The following is a 19356-nucleotide window of genomic DNA, read 5'->3' on the forward strand; positions in this document are numbered from 1 at the left end:
TTGAGCAAACACTTGTTAGGGCCTCTGCGTGCACTGTCCTAGAAACTGGGGGTAAAGTGCTGAATGGAACCAGTATGGTCCTTGTCTTCACAGAGATGACAGTATAGCTTTGTAAAGGCTCTCCTGGTTCTGCCTTTCTTTCTGTCTATCCTGAAATTCCCTTGGTGAGAAAAACACAGCATATTTTTTTTCACCCCATCACATACTGTCTTAATCCCAGGATTCACCCCTGGCTTCTCGCCATTGTTCACCCTCTACCCCCATTCCCAGCACCTGGGGCTCTGCTCTCACATGTGGTGCTCATTCATTTGTCTTTGTCTTCAGGCGAAGCCATTCCCAAACTCTGGAATGCCCTCACCACTCCCCTTGGTCAGAAAAACGCCCATTCATCCTTCAAGGCCGAGACCAGATGTTCTTCCCCCGGGAAGCATCCCAGTCACACCGGCCTCCTTTCCAGTGCTCAGTAGCACCCAGATTCTTCTTTAAGGACACAAACCCAGTCTAGAGTCTATGTGAATGCAATTCAAATTAGAATACTAATATGTTATTGAAACAACTCAGAAGAGATTTTTATTTTCTTAGAGTAATATATGCACATGTTAAAAATTCAGTTGTGGCAAGTTCCAAATTACTTGCTTCTACAGAGGAAACTAGGGTTATGAGTGTGTTGTGATCTCTTCCAGATCCCTACTCCACACATATATGAATAGGAATCTTAAGAATTTTATGGACAGAATTATTTTAGCTTCATTTGAAGAAATAAGAACCAGGGAAGCAAGAAAATTATGTTCAAGAAGAGTTGAAAGATGATGATGTAGGGGAGGAAAAAGTTTTCTTCAGCCCTCTTAGGGTCCTCGGCTGGATCTGAAAAGTAAACTGACAAAGGCAGTTTAGCAAGAGAAAAGCATACAGATTATTTAACAGAAATTTCATGTGACATGGGAGCCTTCATTATGGAAACAAAGACCAGAAAACAAGCAAACTGTTAGACCTGAGTATTTTCCATTATTTTATTTTATTTTATTTATTTATTTTTTTTTAGGGCCACACCCTCAGCATATGGAGGTTCTCAGGCTAGAGGTTGAATCCGAGCTGTAACCACTGGTCTGCACCACAGCCACAGCAACACAGGACCTGAGCCTCGTCTGCGACCTACACCACAGCTCATGGCAATGCTGGATCCTTACCCCACTGAGCAAGGCAAGGGTTTGAACCTGTGTCCTCATGGTTACTAGTCAGATTCATTTCTGCTGAACCACAACAGGAACTCCTGGATCTGAGTATTTTAATGCTGGGCTTGATGAAGAGTGGACAGTCCTGGAGAAATATGACAGGTCAAGGAGTATGAGCTGAGTAAACTGGAGAAAACTTAGCAAGCCCTGTTTGTTAGGATTCCTCTCTGTGTCCCTTTGCCTTCAGAGATAAAGATGCTCCTTTCCTCCAGGTATAGAGAGGGCACCTCTCACATGAAGGTTTTATGACTTGTTTTGAGTTGAGAGTGACCTTCTTGCTATTTTCTCAAACTTCTTCAGCTTGAAATTCTCAATATGCCAAGGTGTCCTGAACCCCATCAGTAACAGTTTTTTTATAGTGATCATAGATAACTTACTCACCAATCACTGCCTTGTGCTAGGCACTACTCTGAGCACTTCATGTGCATTATTCTCTTTTTTAAAATTTTTTTATTGTTATTTCCCCAACACAGTTTTTTTTTCTACTGTACAGCATGGGGACCCAGTTACACATACATGTACACATTCTTTTTTCTCCCATTATCATGTTCCATCATAAGTGACTAGGCAGAGTTCTCAGTGCTACACAGGAGGATTTCATTGCTAATCCATTCCAAAAGCAATAGTTTGCATCTATTAACCCCAAGCTCCCAATCCATCCCATTCCCACCCCCTCCCCCTTGGCAACCACACATCTATTCTCCAAGTCCATGATTTTCTTTTCTGTGGAAAGGCTCATTTGTGCTATATATTAGATTCCAGATATAAGTGATACCATATGGTATTTGTCTGTCTTTTTCTGACTGACTTCACTCAGTATGAAAATCTCTAGGTCCATCCATTGTTGCTGCAAATGGCTTTATTTTGTTCGTTTTTGTGGCTGAGTAGTATTCCATTGTGTATGTATACCACATCTTCCTAATCCAATCATCTTTGGATGTACATTTGGGTTATTTCCCTGTCTTGGCTATTGTGAATAGTGCTGCAGTGAACATGCGGGCGCACATGTCTTTTTTTTTTTTTTTTTTTTTTGTCTTTTGTCTTTTGTCTTTTTTGTTGTTGTTGTTGCTATTTCTTGGGCCGCTCCCGCGGCATATGGAGGTTCCCAGGCTAGGGGTCGAATCGGAGCTGTAGCCACCGGCCTACGCCAGAGCCACAGCAACGCGGGATCCGAGCCACGTCTGCAACCTACACCACAGCTCATGGCAACGCCGGATCGTTAACCCACTGAGCAAGGGCAGGGACCGAACCCGCAACCTCATGGTTCCTAGTCGGATTCGTTAACCACTGCACCACGACGGGAACTCCATATGTCTTTTTTAAGGAAAGTTTTGTCCAGATATATGCCCAAGAGTGGAGTTGCTGGGTCATATGGTAGTTCTATGTATAGTTTTCTAAGGTATTCTCCGTGGTGCTTGTATTCATGTGTGTTATTCACTTAATCTTCACAACAAGCCTGTGAGTTAGGTATTACTATCTTATTTTTATAGCTGAACATATTGAAGTAACTTGCCCCAATTGATGGAGTTGGTGGAGTCGGATTCCAGACCTTTAATTTCTTTCTTTCTTTTTTTTTTTTTTTTTCCTGCTTTTTGCTGCACCCATGGCTTATGGAGTTTCCCAGGCTAGGGGGTCTAAGTGGAGCTACAGCTGCTGCTGGCCTACACCACAGCCACAGCAACTCAGGATCTGAAACAATTCTGAGACCTACACCACAGCTCACAGCAACACTGGATCATTAACCCACTGAGCGAGGCCAGGGATCAAACCCGCAACCTCATGGTTTCTAGTCAGATTTGTTTCTGCTGTCCACGATGGGAACTCAGAGACCTTTAATTTCAAGACCGCTTCCCCACTGAAGACAGATGTTTTCATCTTCCCCCAGGCCCCGCCCAAGAGTTACCCCATCATGAAGCATTTGTCACTCGAGCCCCAGGTAGACTTTCTTTGTACCCCTGTGTTTCTTACTCTCACTTTAGCATCTGTCAGAGTGAATTGTCTTATATGTTTACTTGTCTGCTTGCCTGTTGCCAGAAAGTAAACCTTATAAGGATAGAGATTGTGTTTCATGTACTTACTTAGTATCCTCTGTGCTTGGCACAGAGTTAAGGCTTAATAAATGTTTGTTGAATAGAGCGGCTAAGTCTTGAAAGTTAAGACTTACCTCGTTCAGTGTAGGTCATGAGACTATTTATGGTTCTGTTCAAAACTATCATTGTTCCAGTCAGCAACCTTTAATAGACCTGATGATTAAGGAAATTATAAACCTTCTTCTGCTGAACCTTTATGGGAAAAAAAAAAAATCCCTAGGATGATTATATTTAAATTAGCCTTGAGAGGTTAAGCCCTCATAGCAAGTATTTAAATTTGTTATAAAAATAGATCTTTTTTTACCCTAGACTGCATTGATTCTTCTGCCCACCAAACACACACAAATATCACTGAGACCTAAACAGCAGAAGTAAGGAAGAGATATGTCATACTCACCTTTCAATTTCTACTTTTTTTTTTAATTTCCCCAATGGAAAGTATTGTTTTAAAACAATCACTGTAAAAATAATACCTAATCATTGTAAAAAAATTATATCCAGTGAAGAGACTTATAAAGAAGAAAGTAAAAATCACTTTTAAACTTATTATCTAGTAATGAACACAGTTAATATTTTAACAATATTTTTTTCAGGCCTTTTTCTGTGCCCATGTCCAAAAATATCTTTCATGAAAAAAGATCATATTAGTCATACTACTTTGCACCCTGGCTTTTTTCCCTAAAATAAATCCAGTCATTTTCCCTATTAATAAATATTGAAACTTTGTGGTATTTCTTATCTGGATTTATCATAAGTTATTGAGCCAATTTCTTATTGACAGACACTTTAAGTTGCTTCTCATTTTTCACTGATATAAAAGCATGTCCTGGGATTGCTAGCTTGGATTCTGCACATGTCTGACTACTTTCCTAGGACAGATTCCTAATCATGGAATTGCTAGGCCAAAAGGTACGTGCATGGTAAAGTTTTAGGAAACATAGTGCCAAATGTTTTTCCAGAAAACCTTTTTCAGTTTCTGCTCTTGTCAACACTATAGACAATCACCTGTTGTGCCCCCATTTACCTGCAGCATTGGTGAGCACTGATCATTGTTAATTTGCATTTCTTTGATCATTACTGAGGTCAAATATTTCCTCATTGTTTTTCTTTGAACTTTGATTACAGCAGTTTATGTGTATTGCATGTATGCTGAAGAAGGTTTTGGTTGTTAATGTGTTCGGGCTATCATTTTTTTAAGGTATTGGCTCTTGGGCTCATATTTAGAAAAGCGTCTTTCATGACTAAAGTAATAAATTAATGCACCTAGGTTTTCTATTATACACTTATCATTTTGTTTTTTAATTTTTAAATCTTTGATCTACCAATTACTTTTGTGTAAGGCATAAAACACAGTTCCAGCTTCATTTCCCCCTATTTTTGTTTATCATACGTCCTTTTGAAAATAATTCACCTTGGAGTTCCCATAGTGGCTCAGTGGTTAACGAATCTGACTAGGAACCGAGGTTGCAGGTTTGATCCCTGGCCTTGCTCAGTGGGTCAAGGATCTGGCGTTGCCGCGAGGTCACAGACGAGCCTCGGATCCCGAGTTGCTGTGGCTCTGGCGTAGGCCGGCGGCTACAGCTCCGATTAGACCCCTAGCCGGGGAACCTCCATATGCCGCGGGAGCAGCCCTCAAAAGGCAAAAAGACAAAAAAAAAAAAAAAAAAAAAATTCACCCTTCCCCTGTTTAACTGAATAGTAATGGCAAATACTTGAATGGTGCTTTGTATACCAAGTAGTGATCCACGTGCTTTATGTATATGAACTCTTTTAAACCTCATCATCATACTATGAAACAGGTACTGCTATTACCCCCAATTTATTAACAAGGAAACTGAAGCCAGAAAGCTAAATAACTTGCCCAAGATCACGTGACAAATCATTGCTGGAACCAGACTGGAAGCCAGGGAGTTCAGGTCCAGAATCCACTCTCGTAGGCCCTGTACTACCTCAGTGAGATACTTCAAGGTCCAGGTCTAATGCTGCTTAACCCTACACCTTCTCTGGTCACTCCAGTGAAAACATGCTTTCCTTCCTTTTACTTGCAGCCTGGGCACTCACAGCATTTAAGTTCCTGCTTGGCAGGCAGGCTATATGCACACATGGCTCTCTTCCACAACAAATGCCAGCTTCCCTGGTGGCAGGGACAGGGAATTCAGTATATTTGCTCCAGATGCAGTGCTTTGCTCATAGAAATATAGAGTTTTCCTTTCTCCAGCATTAGTTTCTGTTTTAATTAAAAAATAATATGTGAACATTGTAAGCATTTATGTAGCACAAGAGTGAACACTGAGGTGTGTCTGTTTCTACAACTTCCTTCCAGAGGCATTTACTAGAAATTTCTCTCTCTCTCTCTCTCTCTCTCTCTATATATATATATATATATATATATATACATATATATATGTGTGTGTGTGTACCTTTTGTTTCATATAAATAGGAATATCCTAAGTATCTCATCTGTAGCTTTTTAAAATTCATGTATCTTAAACGTAGTTCTATCTGAACACAAATAGATCTAGCTCATTGTTTGTAATGACTTTCTAGCATCCCAAGCAAGGTTGGGCCATAATTTATTTAACCAGTCCCCTATAGGTGGCCACTCAGATCATGTCCAATCTTTTGCTTTTACAATGGTGAAATGAACATCCTCATACATTTTTCTTTAAGGACATGTGGGAGAAAATATGTAAGATTAAAATTATAGCAGTGGAATTGTTCTAAATATATATGTGTCATAATGCTCATTGAACCTTAGATTTTTTAGTTAGATAATATTTTAGAAATTACATAATTGACTTTCAAATAGTTACTGCATACTGAATGACTTTTGCAGAGAATCATTTAAACATGCAGAGACAAAAATACTAATAAGTATGGAAAAGGTTTACAAATTGATTTGACATTTATTCCAAATAAGATAAACTTGGATTAAAATTAATAAACTGTAAAGTGGTAGCCAAAGACCACTGAAGCTGTCATACACTGGTTGAGAAGCAGCATTTGAGTGGTTAAAATCAGGGCGTTGGAAACCAGACTTTCCTGTGTTGGAATCCATGGTATACCTCTCCTTAGCTATATGACTTTGGGCAAATTTACTTAACTTCTCTGGGTCTCAGCTTCCTCATTTTTAAAATCCTACTTCATAGGGTTGTAATGAGAATGAATGACTACATATGGAACACTTAGAGCGGGATTGTATAACAGTATATATAACAGTAACTGTTAGGCACTAGGTTAGGTGTCCTTAGAATGACAGTGGTGAGGGAGGAAAGAGTTACCAAATGAACTCATTGGTAACATATTCACAGACTAGAGAACTGAAATGCAAGAGTGAGATTGGGAAAAAATAGATATAAAAGCATGTTTATCTGTGGTGTTCATTTGACATAGCTGGAGAATCTTTGCCTTTGTTTTCCAGGAAACACAATTGTTCTTGGCTCTATTTTAGAGGATGCACATGGCTCAGTACAGGATGAGACTGATTTTGGCAAATGAATGGAACATTGGAGTGTTCAGTTTTAAGGCTTAATCAATTAAGCCATTCATTAAACATCCTAATACAACAATACAAGAAAATGATTGTTTAGAGTGTTGAATGTGATTTTTGCCGCTTGAATCAATTGCTTTGTTCCATTCATGAGAATAGCAGAAATTTTTAACAACATTATATAGTGTTTTTCATTTTTGAAGAACTTAAAGCTTGCATAATTTTATATAGTGTTGAGTAAAACCATTAAACAGATGTATTTGATCCACATGTGTTTACCTATAAATGCCATACTATTAATGGTCCCTTAAATTTATGTAGTGATGATAACAATAATTCTGTACATTTGCATAGTGCTTAAAATTCCTTTACAAATTTTTCAATTTTCGAGGACTGGGTCCATTTTTTTTTTCATCATATGCTCCTTTAACCTCTATTCTTGAAAAAATAAAGTAAGAAATTGGGACACTAAACTTCTTTAACATTAGTTTAAAGAAAAAAATACTTTTCTATTGCAGAGGAAACATATAGTCAGGAGGAAGTATAAAATTAATTCCTGTTGTAATAGTAATTGCATGATAACATTAGCTGTAAAAGAAATCATGTGAGAGTCTGATACCATTAAAATTAGTTGATTTCAGTAGGACACAAATGGTACGGATCCTTTTTGGTGGTGGGGAAGAAATTTGTCTTTTCCTGAGAGGTTTTACAGGTGAAAATAAGGCAGAAATCACGTTTTGTTATTAAGCTATTTAGAAATGCAATTTCTGCCTTATTTTCACCTGTAAAACCTCTTAGGAAAAGACAAATTTCTACCAGCTAAAAGAAAAACAACAAAACCTTGTCATTTAATTTTTTCATTGCACAAACTATAGGATTCCAGATGGTGGTGCTGTTTTCATGAAAGAAAACATTTCTATAAATCTGTTTCTTTTTTAGAGATAAATGATTATAATTGCTCTTTTATTTGCAAATTGAGCTGTTAAAGCAACAATGCCATACAGATACAATTTCTCTTAATCTTTAAAAAGCTACTGCTTTCAATTTGGGATTATTTTAATCTATAGTGATTAATCAGCAACGTGCTTAGCAAAAAGATAGTGGTATATTTATTTATGGCAGGTAGTAACATAAAAATGTGCATCATCATTCTTTATATTTGAAAAGCAAAATGTGCAGAGAATGCTCTTATCTTTGCAAACCACAGTGCTATATTAATGAAGATTAAAAAAAATACCTATAGAAAAGGTACAAAAATTTAAGGTGGTTAAAATGGCAATATTATTCAAATTCAAGGAAGCAGACTGTTAAAACCACACATTACATAAGTCCCAACAGTACTGCTTTTTAGATAATGTTTTGTTGTTATTTGTTTTCTTCAATTTTGCCTCCTTGATGTGAGAGTCATAAGGAGAGAAAAGTGTTTATGTATTTTTATTTTTAAAAGAAAATTCCTTTCTTTCTATAAAGCTTTCGATCTGAAATAATTCCTAAATACCTGTATTTGTCTCTCTGAATACCTGTGGATGCTTAATGGGAAAAACATTACCATGTATTTACTTAAATTAGAGAAATACCAATGTTTCTCGCAGAAGATCTGCAGCAGTTCTGTGTCTGGGCAGAGAGTTGTTTCTGGTGTGGAGATTGTCCCTGGCAGAAGCCCATTTTAAAATGAGGACAGCTGGGACTTGGGCTGAGTAAATTGGGCCTTGCTTCTCTGTGACACCTCAAGGAGAAAGTTAATGACAGGAGCTGAGCTCTGCTGGAATAAAAAGATAAGATGACCATTTCAATCCACTTCTGGCATCAAGGAGACCTCCCCAATTACACGTGCACAGAAAGACTCCTAGGGGTCAGAAAGGGAGGGTACCCCAAGCCATATTAAGTCCCGATAACCCCAGAACACTTTGCTCTGGAACCCATCTTGCCCAAAGTGCACACATATCAGAGAGGGCCCTGGGTCCAGTCAGGTGTGAGAAACAAAACAAGATAATTGGCCTAAGGAAAGCAAAGACCCAGAAGAACTGTCCTATGTAAGTGATTTAAATCACCTCTCTGGCACACTCCTCACTGAGGACCCCCTCACCTGAGCGCCTCCGTTGGGTGTGTATTACCACTTTGCTTCTGCCTTAGATAAACAGACTACTTCTCTGTGTGCTCTCCCACCTGGTATACTGTATAAACCGGTACAGGTATAAACTTTATACCTGTTTTTACAATCGTCGCCTCCTTAAAACATTCTTCCTTTCAACAGGGAGCAAGAATCAGGGCAATTCTACTTTCAGCCTCTCTCCTGTCTAGTGGCTAGGCTTCTTGGGCCTGCCCAGGTTCAATTCCTGAGCAGAGAATTAAGATCTCACTTCAAGCCATCACTCACTGCTGTCTCTCCGAGATCACTTAGGCTTATCTCCTCCTGATTGCAGGACAACTGCTATAACCTAGGTGTGCCTCATTAAATAGAAGAAGAGTCATTTCATTCCTTGAGTTATTTGTAAGGAAAATCTTTCCCTGAAGGACCACTACCCCAACCCCAGCAGACCTGCTTTCATGTATCTTGTATTTTTAGCCATGTACAGCACATGCTCATGCCTAAACCAGGATTGGCTTAGATCAATAAAAATTCACCTCCTGGAGGTAGAAAGGACCCAGATATCCAAATCTCAATGAAATTGGATTCTATTAGCAATAAAGAATGGGAAGAAGGAATGACAGTTTTGTAGGCTACCAACGGGGCCAGCCATGTTGGTAAATGGTGATTATTTGATATCACCATGCCCATAGGCTAGGATCAAAAACATATTGCATGGCTATTAACATCCTGTACCTCTAAGAGATGTCATTGATTAACAATGATGTGGCTCTTTAATGAGTCACTTATTCAACATCAGATATTACTTTTTTTTTTTTTTTTGCAAGAATAATACAAATAACTCCACCACCACCTCCAATTTGGGCTTAAATTGCCAACATGATGCCCCTTTACTCACAAATATTTAAGAAAGTAATTCCTACAAACATGGATATTCTTCTGCAGAACTACAATACATCCATCAAAATCAAGAAATTAACACCAGTACATTATTACTTCCATCTAATTCTCAGAAACTTTTAGAAGTTTAAATTAGGACTGACTTTACCTCTTGTCCCAATAATGTTTTTTATAACTATAGGAACCAATTCAAGATTGTGTGTTGCATTTAGTTGTGGCCTTCAATTGGGAAGAGTATTCCTCAGTCTTTCCTCGACTCTCATGACCTTGACACTCTTGATGATTATGGGCCAATTAGTTTTTAGAGTATTTCCTAGTTTGGGTTTATCTGATGTTTCCTCATGATTAGATTCAAGTAAAGCATTTTTGGCAGCAGTATCACAGAAAGGATGCTGCAATCTTATTGTATAGCACAGAGAATTATATCCAGTCTCTTGGGATAGAACATGATGGAAGAGATGAGAAAAAGAATGATTATATATGTATGCCTGGGTCATTTTGCTATATAGCAGAAAGTGGCACAATACTGTAAATCAACTGTGTGCCAATAAAAATATGTATTATTTATATTATATATTAAGTGTATATATTTATAATTGCATTTATAATATATGACATGTGTTATATGTCAGTACATTTAAAGAAAGCTTTGATTGTAGACAACCCTTATAATTTTATACCCAAATTAAAAAAAAAATAACGCAGTTGCTCATGCATTGTGGCCATATTGATGGTACACATTCCATCCCTTTTTGGTCAGAATTTCTGAGCTTCCTAAGAGGCAAAACTGATTAACAAAAAAAGAAAAAAGTGGAGTTCCCATCGTGGCACAGCAGAAACGAATCCGACTAGGAACAATGAGGTTGCGGGTTCGGTCCCTGGCCTTGCTCAGTGGGTTCAGCACTGCCGTGAGCTGTGGTGTACTTTGCAGACACGGCTCAGATCCCACATTGCTGTGGCTCTGGCGTAGGCCGGCGGCTACAGCTCCAGTTAGACCCCTAGCCTGGGAACCTCCATATGCTGCAGGTGTGGCCCTCAAAAGACAAAAAGACAGAAAAAAAAAAAGAAGAAGAGAAAAGTATATTCACTTCTCTTCTTTGAGCAGATTGAGATGCATATCTGGTTCAAAAGAGAACCTAGGTGAAGTGGTGAAAAGTCAGAGGTATGTTGGGAAGTGATATATCTACATGGAGGTTTTTTGTTTTTTGTTTTTTTCCAGAAAGTAGTACTTTACACACACTAGACAGTAAGTATTTGTTGAATAACATTGAATTTTAGGGTAGAGCACAATGAAAAACATTTGGTGAGCATCAAATCAAAAGAAACAGGAATAGAAAATCATTGTGGCAGAAGACCAAAGAATTACCAGCCAGATGGAAGAAATAGATGATGTTTTCTTACTGTAGATTATAAAACCAAGACTAAGGCATGATATTACAGAATTAGAAAGAATATGGTGTACTTTTTACTTCACTGCTCCATAGTTTAATCTCTTGAGCGGCTCTGAAGGCCACCCTGTCCTGATTTCTGAGCAGAAAGAAGGAACCTATTTATTAAGGTGATACATCAGGATCCTTGTGAAAAAGCGGTTATCTCAAGGTTTAGATTATCAAATAAGGGATTGTGGGGCATGGATAAAATACACATGAAGCCTGAGAAAAGCAGATTCCAAGAGTTCAGAGAAAATTCATTACCTGAGACATGTCAAAAATAAGGCAGATCTCTGACAATGTGAAGTGGTCCCCAGGAGCATCGAATCTTGAGTTTTATAGAAGGGTGTCAAACTGGTGGTACATGGGAACATCAAGGCCAAGAGTCTCGCAGAAGAAGCAGCTATGAAAGAACAAGCTCCTGGTTAGCAGCAGAGTTCTAAGGGGAAAGAAGAGAATAAACACCACACTTCACTCTCAGAGTCCAAGCAAAATTCTGCTTTGGAATAGACAAGGAGTTTTTCATTAGAATGAGATGTCTAGGAGTTCCCGTCGTGGCACAGTGGTTAATGAATCCGACTAGGAACCATGAGGTTGTGGGTTCGATCCCCAGCCTTGCTCAGTGGGTTAAAGATCCGTCGTCGTTGCCGTGAGCTGTGGCACAGGTCGCAGACGCGGCTCGGATCCTGCATTGCTATGGCTGTGGTGTAGGCTGGTGGCTACAGCTCCGATTCAACTCCTAGCCTGGGAACCTCCATATGCCACGAGAGCGGCCCAAGAGATGGCAGACAGACAGACAGACAGACAGACACAAACACACACACACACACACACACACACAAAGAATGAGATGTCTACACAGAGGCAAACTAATTTTCTTTGAAGAGCAATTATAGAAGAAATTTTTATCAGTTAGAAAACCATAAGAATGAGGAAGAGGAGGTTGCCACAAGCTCTTGCCCCAGACTTCTGTTTATAATCTCTGCTTTCAGTTCCTTAGAATTCCTAGCACCAAGATTTTGTGTGTGTCATATCCAGAAACCCTGCTTTCCTTATGGTATAAAACCTAGCCAAAAGAATCACTGTGAAGGTTCCCATTTAACTAGAGCAGATAATTGGTTCTGGGGGAGAACGGATAAGGGATAGTAGATAGGATTATAAAATTGTATTAACTTTTCCCCAGGACTTCATCAAAGTGACAGTTTTATATGTATCTTGTCCTCTGTGTAAAAGAACTTGGAGTTATCTAAAATCTCAATCTGAAAATATCTCCTATAAAGGGAGGATTTTGTAGGGTTCTTCCCCCCCCCAATGATGTAAAACTGGGAAGAACCATGACTATTTCAAATGATTTGAAAACCATGTGGGCTGTAGTCCCAGACCCAGTCCCCACCAGAACCTTTCTCCTCCGAGGATTCTCGTGCTCTTCTTTCCTTCAGGGAATGCAAGATGTGCTGCAGTTACAGGTGCTCAATTTGAGGCTTAATGTTAACAGGTCCAATGAGTATAGATAATATCACAATGCAATTGGTAGAGGGATTGACTTCCAATGCACTTTCATGTAGGTTATAACAGATGGCCTAGCTAAAATTGGAATTCTGTGTTTCGCCTCTGGGTTGAAATAATTCTTTGCCAAAATGTTTTCTTCGCCAGTGTGAAATCATCTAGCTGAATCAAAATGGTGCCTCCTGCTTATGCACCTCTTATGTAGGTGCTCATTGTTGATTTTAGAGAGGTGAGAATGTTTGTCTCCTTCCGTTTTTATCTTTTGGGGATTATTCTATGATGCAAGATCCAGTATGGTTTCCCCAACACTCACTCGCTCTTCTTAGGTTCAAATAAAGGATGAGTGTGGTTCCAGGTTTCCCATATTTTAAAATGGAGGCAGCTTGTGATGGTCAAGAGTTGGGGAAAAAGCGGATTTAACGGGACCAGAGGAAGGGTGAGAGACTGAACACCATCTGGGGCTCTTTTCCACTAGATCAGCCAGATTGTTATTGACCCAAAGCCGTCAGCTTTTCTGTGACCTGCACAATATAATGTAGTGAGCTCAGCCAGTTTTCAACTTCAGGCTCTCATATTTCTATGACACTCTAGCAGTGGTTCCCAGAATGTGCATTTCATGGACAAATACAAGTAAAAATAAAGAAAGTATGAAAACACATAGAAGACCAAAAAAATGTAAAGTTCAGCCCTTTAAATGGAATAATTTTAAATATATGGAAAACTCACTATAATGTCCTTAATTTTCTCATTATTTTCCCCTGACCAATGAAAATCAGATCCTGGGTCAACATACACATGGATATTTGAGAATCACTGCCCCCTAGGCCATGGAATAGTCTATAAATTTTCAATCTGCAAATGCACTTCAGATATGTAGAGAGAACCTACTATGTGGCAACAAAAAGGTGAGCGAATGCTCTCCATTCTAAATATGCTTGTGTAGTTAATTATTCAGAACACTTTACCAAGAATGTCTAACTTGGATTCAATATTCTTTTTTCATTTTTATTTACGTATAGTTGATGTACAGTGTTGTGTTAGTTTCAGGTATACAGGGAAGTGATTCAGACATCTATACATCTATATATATATCTGTATCTAGTATACTTTTTCAGGTTCTTTTCCTTTATAGGTTATTACAAGATATTGAATATAGTTGCCTGTGCTATACAATAAACCCCGGTTGTTTATCTGTTTTATATATGGTTGCATGTATCTGTTAATCCCAAACTCCTAATCTATCCCTCTCTCCTCTCCTCTTTTTTTTTTTTTTTTTTGTCTTTTTGCTATTTCTTTGGGCCGCTCCCGTGGCATATGGAGGTTCCCAGGCTAGGGGTCTAATCGGAGCTGTAGCCACCGGCCTACGCCAGAGCCACAGCAACTCGGGATCCGAGCCGCGTCTGCAACCTACCCATAGCTCACGGCAACGCCGGATCGTTAACCCACTGAGCAAGGGCAGGGACCGAACCCGCAACCTCATGGTTCCTAGTCGGATTCGTTAACCACTGCGCCACAACGGGAACTCCCCCTCTCCTCTTTGATAACCATAAGTTTGTTTTCTATGTCTGTGAGTCCATTTCTGCTTTGTAGATAGGTGTATCTGCATCATTTTTTAGATTCCGCATGTAAGTGATTTCATATGATATTTGTCTTTCTCTGACTAACTTTTATGGTAATCTCTAAGTCCATCTATGTGGCTGCAGATGGCACAGTTTCATTCTTTTTTATGACTGAATAAATATTCTTTTAAATAAAAGATGTATTTGTGCAGATATAATCACTCACAGAGCATTTCCGGCTGTTGTTTCAGTCTCAAATCTGAATGACCTCGGGGTCAATAAAAGGGTAACATTTAACCATTGAGTGAGAGTGTTCTCATTTAAGCTGATGGTTTTAAACCTCGGCTTGCTGAAAATACAGGAAAGATGAAGTATGAAGAATATGTACATCTAGGCGCGCCTGTTTCTTTGGTGTCTTATGTGTGTAACTAAGAAGCAGGAACTCAGATGAGTGAATTGCAGTCTTGATGGCATGCTTTGAGAAAACCAAAACGGCATTTCTCTTTTGTCAGGACCACACGTAGGCAAATTAATTGCCCAATTAAGGAAAGGTTGATTGAAGGTGAGGAAGGTTGCACTGTTCCTGACCTTATTGCTCAAGAAGTTTGTTTAACAGGCTTCATGGTAGCAGGCGGGGCTGGGGGGCAAGGGACTGACTCTAGGTATTACTGGGCAGCTGCCAAAGACAGCTAATACAATAAAATAGCTCAAGTGCCTAATGCCATGAGGTACAAGACGGACGTGTTGGGGCTCATGGTTTTAGTACAGCAAACTAATTACCATATACGTAATTTCTAGTTTTATGTCAGGGACCGTTTATGCAGCATCTAGTGCTTTTCCAGATTATCTCACCCTGGAATCTGCACATTAATAGAGGTGATATTTTATTACAAAAAAAGATTGAATCTGACGATGATCTCAGACACTGGAGGAAACAGCTGTCCCACTGTACATGTGATTTTTCATCCTTCTTAGGAACTGGTCTTCTTCCACTTCCTCTGCCATTCATTTCTACCCATGAGCTTTGGCCCTGCTGACCCTGCTTACGTGGCTCAGCCGCCCACAGCTCTGACGTCATGGCAAAACATTCTATGCCCTCTGCCAGGAGCCTGTGCCAAGGGCACACTTCCCTGGTGAGAATCCACCCTGCTTTGACTCTTGAGGGCAGCAGTCTCTGCCAACTGCTACTCTTGTGAAAAGAACTCCTTTTTAGAGCACGTAGTTTGCTTGGCTTTTCTACAGTGATCTAGTCACAAACTCTCTGTGACAGCTCCACCTTGAGTACCCCCTTTGGGGATTCAGAAGAGCGAGGGTTGCATTTGGATTCGAACTACAACATTCTTTGAGCTTTTATACTGGCCTCCAGTCTGGTATAAACAGTGATTTTGTGCTGGCTGAGTAGGGTTTTCTCACCTGTTTTGGCTGCAAACTCAGGGGAAACATGGACTCTGGGCCCACAAGCAAGATCACCATCATGACAGTTGGTAACCAGGATTCTGGGCTTACTTGCAAAGCCATTTATCATGTGCTGAACGGTTTCTTCCTCACAATCATTCTATGAGATGGCTATGATTATTCCCATTTTGTGGTCAAGGAAACTGAGACTGAGCAAGATTAACCTACTCAAAGTCACTTGTATATGGTAGAGGCAGGATTCCAACCAAGTTAGTTTGAGTCCAAAGCCACGTTCATACCTCCTCATACGTTCTCCTAGACAAGCCATTTGTCCTTGGGTCATGCGGGGAATCCTGGAAGATCAGGTATCGCATGTGCTCACACACATAGTCCAGCTTTACTCCCGATCAGATGTGGGATTAGTGCTTGTGGAGCTCACTGAGAGGTGTCTCTGCTCTGCTTAGGGTGCCACGTCTCTCCAATAGACAGCCCTCTCTTGATGTCTCACCTGTGATGGGTGGCACTAATGAGGAGTCTTCATCAGGCTAATTGCCCACTGCAAGAAAGGATATTGCCTCTACCCCATCCACCTAAGGACCACTCTCCAAAAGGGAGGTCAAGACATTTCCCTAAAGGGCAGGGCCTGCTGGATGCCTTTTTGGACGGAGTGGAAGACATGTTTCCCATCTCAGTCTCATCTTATGTGGGAGTCTGATTTAAGGCTTTGCTTGCAGGCAGTGCTGTAGTTCTGGTGTGTGGGTGAAACTGCCTTAAGAGGACAGCTTCCTTTGTCCATGGATGCTTCCCTTCACCCACTTGATATATAAGATGGAATCTCTTTTCCAGATTCCTCTCTATAGTAAGTAAGGTTCTAGTCTAGATATAATTAATTAATTAATTAATTTTTAAGAAAAAGTTCTAAGTCAATAGACTTTTTATTGTATCTTAAAACATCTCAAATGAGTCTGAAGAATCATCTGGCATTTTGCTGTTTCCGTAACTGGACAACTCAGATCTTACTCATCAGCCTGCTGAACTTTTCCTTTTTCAGAAACGTAGATGACCATCCAAAATTTTTCTGATATCCTTGTTCTTAACTGCTGTGGCTCGCTGAATCAAAGCAGCTGAATTTCATACAAGTTCCATGTTGTTTCCTTCAAGAATTGACTCATCTTTCTAGGCTTTTGAGACACTGAACAAGCAACCCCTGGCCTCATCTGAACCCTGCGGATGTACTTTTTACCCCCCAAAATTCCGGATTTCAACAAGAGAACCATTCTTCTGAATAATGATGTTGATGGGAATGTGAGCACACACAGACCTCATCGTGTAGCAGAAGCCCGGCGTAATACCCTTGATCACATTCTGTACATGACTACAGACAGTGCCGACAGTAGCCAGTTCCTTTCTATTTTCCCACCATTTGTCAACCCAGAGCCTCTTCTTTTTCTTTCCAAAGAGACTGAGTTCCACATTGATGTGGTTGAAGTCTCTCCTCAGAGTACCTCTGGGACCCTTCGCGATAACGGTGTGTCCTTTTAGAGTGATGTTGACTTTTTCCGGAGTGGCGACAGTCTGATTGCTGAGGGTGGTTGTCATTCTCGAAGGAGATGTGGCAAAGAGCTCGATTCAATCAATTTACGAAGTAATCACTACCCCACCCAAAATCAAGAAAATTAGACAAATAGCCACTTTTCCAATACTATTTTGAGAAGTCTAAAAAAAACTAATACAGAATAAGTAGAAATTCCAAAATTACATTTTAGCACACCCTTCTAAAATGTTAGAGAGCTTTTTTTTTCTTCTTTTTTTCGTTTTTTTTTTTTTTCCCTATTTTCCCTAAAAGTGAATGAGTTCTGAAGAGACAGGTTGTGTTGAAAGTTTCCTGTTCTCTGAAAGGGTTTTGGAATCTGCTTGATTGTCAGAAGTAGTTAGGATATTATTTAGAAAGTGAGATGATCCTACACCAAAAAAATGGTCCGTTTAGAGTTATCTCAGTGTCTGCTGAATTCTCTTTAGCGTTGATAAGAGAGATGAACTTCCTCTGAAGGCCCCTTTCATGAAAGAGAAATCATTTTATTGTAGAGAGAAGTTGGAAGGATAGGGATTCTGTCACCTAAAATTCCTCTGTTGCACCTCTCTTGAAGACATATTCTGGAATATCTCTATTATCCAATTATTTGTTAAAATCAAATTTAGTGATAATTTTTGGAGGAACCTCCTTAGATATGACCTATCCCTCGCTGCTGCTTAGTCAGTGGGTTGGTCTGCAAGGTGTGAACAGAAAATCAAGATGGAGTCAGTATTGCCAGGAGAGCTCTCTAAAACAGAACCAGGAGGTCAGGGAAGAAGTCTGACTTATGCATGTCTCAGCGCAGATGGAATCTGACGGTTTGACCACTTACTGTCTTAATACAGGCCTCCAGAACATCTACCCAATGTTCCAGAAACTCAAGATAATATCAGACCCTGGAGTTCCCGTTGTGGTGCAGTGGTTAACGAATCCGACTAGGAACCATGAGGTTGCACGATTATTCCCTGCCCTCGCTCAGTGGGTTAACGATCCGGCGTTGCCGTGAGCTATGGTGTAGGTTGCAGACGCGGCTCGGATCCTGCGTTGCTGTGGCTCTGGTGTAGGCTGGCGGCTACAGCTCCGATTCGACCCCTAGCCTGTGAACCTCCATATGCCGCGGGAGCAGCCCTAGAAAAGGCAAAAAGACAAAAAAAAAAAAAAAAATCAGAACCTTACTCTAAAATAACTCATGACAGCCTGTCCCTTAAGGACAAATGTTTCTTTTCTTGTGTGAGAGAACAGGCCCGTGGCTCTTGCCTTTATAAGCCCCTGACTCTTACTCTTTTCTGGAATACCCTTGTGGTTTGATCCAAATCTCAAATTTCAATTCTTAAAACCCCAGGTCAACTCTTCTTATTTGTTGGCTTCTATGTTTGTCAGTAGACACAGGGAAGCATAGCCAAGGATTGCAGTTCATGAATACATTGTTCTAAATAATGGAGGATGTTATAGAATAGTCTGCTTTGCACTATTTGGTCTTTTTTTTTTTTTTTTTTTCATTTTTTGGCCACCCCGTGGCATATGGAACTCCCAACCAGGGATCAGATCCAAGCCCCAGTCTCAACCTGAACCACAGTTTTGGCAAAGCAGGATCCTTAACCCACTGTACTGGGCTGGGGATTGAACCTACAACCCAGGGCTCCCAAGATGCCACCGATCCTATTGAGCCACAGCAGGAACTCTGATTTGGTTTTGAGTTAATTGATATTTAGGTTCATATTTTAGCTTTAAGTTCTGCTGTGTTTTTCTATTTGGTGTGAAATTGTCCATTCTCTCCAGAAGTAATCCTTAAATTTGAAGGAATTATTGGTCTGGAATTGGGGGCAGGCCGATTAAAAAGTTCAGCAAATGCTTAACCAGGAGAAAAGAGTAATTTGTATGCCTGGTTAGAATATGGATTGGTGATTCTTATCCCATACCTAAAAGAAAGGGAAATAGAATAAAGTGGGTCACAGAAATTGTTGAACCAAGTAGGTTTCATCTATGACTTTATTTTTTTTCTTTATTTTTATTTATTTTTTTTTGCTTTTTAGGGGCACACTCATGGCATATGGACGTTCCCAGGCTATAAGAGCTACAGCTGCCAGCCTAT

The 19356-nt window shown here is 39.9% G+C and overlaps 1 long non-coding RNA gene and 1 pseudogene across 1 annotated transcript in view; one reads left to right on the forward strand and one right to left on the reverse strand.

The window, feature by feature from the left end:
• The window catches only part of LOC106510388, an 83509-nt gene that overhangs the window by 37382 nt on the left and 26771 nt on the right, over positions 1-19356 (forward strand). The window lies entirely within an intron of this gene.
• Positions 14393-18227, reverse strand: LOC110260813 (annotated as a pseudogene).

Source organism: Sus scrofa, chromosome 5 (assembly GCF_000003025.6).
Source record: "Sus scrofa isolate TJ Tabasco breed Duroc chromosome 5, Sscrofa11.1, whole genome shotgun sequence".
Lineage (NCBI taxonomy): Eukaryota > Metazoa > Chordata > Mammalia > Artiodactyla > Suidae > Sus > Sus scrofa.